The 2,865-nt window shown below is 34.9% G+C and overlaps 1 pseudogene; it reads right to left on the reverse strand.

Annotated features, from left to right (window-relative positions):
* Positions 1-1,993: 1,993 nt before the first annotated feature.
* Positions 1,994-2,651, reverse strand: LOC118521093 (protein kish-A pseudogene; annotated as a pseudogene).
* Positions 2,652-2,865: the final 214 nt, after the last annotated feature.

Genomic DNA, 2,865 nt, shown 5'->3' on the forward strand with positions numbered 1-2,865 from the left:
AGCTCAGGTCGTGATCCCAGGGTCCTGGGATCAAGCCCCGCATAGGGCTCCCTGCTCGGCGGGAAGCCTGCTTCTCCCTCTCCCACTCCCCCCTGCTTGTGTTCCCTCTCTCGCTGTGTCTCTCTCTGTCAAATAAATAAATAAAATCTTTATAAAAAAATGTCAAAGATTAAAGATAAAGAGAGAATTTTAAAGCAGCAAGAGAGAAACCAAAAGTTACCTACAAGGGAAAACCATTTTTATTATTTTATTATTATTACGGGTAATAATGGGATTAGCTGAATATAAATAAAGTTAAACAAAGTAAGAGAAAATGATCCTATTTTCTGACCTCCTATTTCATTTTGGGATAAAAAGAGCTGAATTCATCTGTTCCTTTTCAAGACTTTTGTAATCAAATTATCTAATAAATAAACAGGCCAAGTATTAGATGGGAAAATTTTATTCTCCTTCCACTTAACTAATGTTTTACTGATTAAGTTTAAGTTTGTATCATTTGGACCAAAATAGATTTCCACTTCTTGCCAAGAACACTTAGAATGAAATAAGTGAAAGCTACAGTAAAGACTGGAGTAAATATTATTAAAGGATGGACAAGAGATTGAAACTCTCTCTAATGGTTTGGTGGAATTGGGGTTTTGGTGGGTTGGGGAGGGTAAGAGTTCCAATGGGGAACTCTCATCTTTAAAATTGCTAGTTTTTGGCCCAACTGGGCCACTAAAATATCACTTTCTTCCCTTGTACTGTGGCTCAGAGAAATAAAGGATAGAGTGGAAGTGAGGATATTTGGAACTGAATCCAAAATCAGTTAAGATTGATAATCTCACTAACAAAAACAAACTCCCACAAGGGTCCTACAGGGGCAACAGACCAAAGTTCCAGTGTTCTTCCTATCAAGTTTTAGGCACCCTTGCCTTGATGGTGTCCACAGTCTAACAACACAGAGAAAGAAAACAGCTGTTTTGCCCACAGCCAACGAGCAAAACAAAGAACACAAACTGTCAACCCCCAGCCCTCAAACTCTTGACCAGAAGGAAAAACTCAGTTTACTGGAATCAAGGAGCAATGAATCAAGGAAAAATTTCCCAACCAATTTGAGGCTAATTCTGTTATTCAAAAGAACAGACTTTGGTTAAAGAACAGAAGCTGAATAAATGTAAAAGACATATGAAAAATCCATACTAGAAGAAGAGAATCCAGGATACAATTTCAGGTAATAAATTGGAAAGACTTTATACTTTAAAGTAAATTAAAGAGTATATTTATAGTGAGGAGTCTACAAATACTTTATACTCAATGAAAAGAGTATAGGGAAAAAGTTAAATGTAGATAACTAAAATTAGATATTAAAATGCAGACTATTTAATTATCTACATTATATTAAATTATAGTTAAATTAAATGTAGATAGTTGGTTTTTAAAAACAATACCAGACAGTTTTTTGTTTTGTTTTGTTTTGTTTTTCTAGATTTAAAGTGCTGTATTTAAAAACAAACAAAATACAGTTTGTGTTTTGGGGCAATTAAAATAAGTGGAGACCTGACACTAAAAAGAATAAAAGAATGAAAAACACAAATAGGATAATCATTCTGTAATTGTTCTATTTTGCTATTTTCGCTCTAAGAATGCAGTCTTATTTAGAGAATGACAGCTGGTCAAATTTATGCTTAAGATATTTATCCATACTTATCCAGAGTTTTCAGAGGCTACTATGCCAGTCATCTATTCTAAACTCTTTTATGCTAAGTGTGAACATCTTCCTGGTACTACTCTTAAGTCTGATCTCATTTATCTTCTTCCTTAAGAACTGCATAGGCTTGTTATAAAAGGCTGAAACACCTGGGATACACTAGAGAGTTTGCTTCGAGGTACTCTGTTAATGCTCTGGTGTGACCAGAGGAAAAAGCAAGCATTATTAAATATGAATGCAGTCCTTACCAACACAAATGGAACCTTTTTTTTTTTCCAATAAAAAAGCTAGTCCAGAAAAATGTCTCATTCTATAAGGATTTATCATTCCCGAATCACAGTGAAAGAAACTTGGGTCATTTACCAATTTTGTTTTCTATTATGCACCTTAGAGATACCTCACTAAAAACTGGTATCTGACATAACAGAATAACATTTGCAGAATGTAATATTGTAGTAACAGTACTGAGGTTGATTGTTACAGACATATTAAACTCTTTGAGTATTAAATGGTTACATCCTATTTATATAGAACATTGGTCCAATAATAAAAATAGAGAACAGCAGCTGGAAATTTATCTCATTCAATGTTCAGAGATAAAAGGGTTAACCATTCATTCCATTATTTTCTGTAAATAAGTCCTTTTTTCATACTGAAATCTGATAGCAATTAAATTCTGATATTCTTCCAAGCTACTGTATGAAGAGGATGCTGAAGGCCATCACTACACAGCATACTGCAACGTAAGGACTCTTCCATTCACCAATTCTGGTGCACTTCCAAAATATACCAACAATCCAGTTTTATTTTTGTCCAGGAGGCTGGGTGCCAAGGATCGGATGTAAGCACAGGTACATATAAGCAGCAAGATGACAGTCAACAGACTCTGAAAATTGAAAATGGCAGACATAGTGAGGCCGGCGAAGCCCCAGCCACATCACCCTTCCGGGCCCAGGGTGGACCAGGCAGTTTTTATGAGAAGTAATCTCTATAAAGATATCTACAAAAAGGACAAATGCCAATAGGACTTTATCCTATGTGTCATATGTGTGTAAAATATGTGTAAAATCATATGTTTTAAAAATGATCTATATATGAGGTTATTTACTGCAACATTGTTTGTGAGAGTAAGATATTGGAAATGAGATAAAAATGCCCATTAACTGGAGACCAGC

Source organism: Halichoerus grypus, chromosome 3, assembly GCF_964656455.1.
Source record: "Halichoerus grypus chromosome 3, mHalGry1.hap1.1, whole genome shotgun sequence".
Lineage (NCBI taxonomy): Eukaryota > Metazoa > Chordata > Mammalia > Carnivora > Phocidae > Halichoerus > Halichoerus grypus.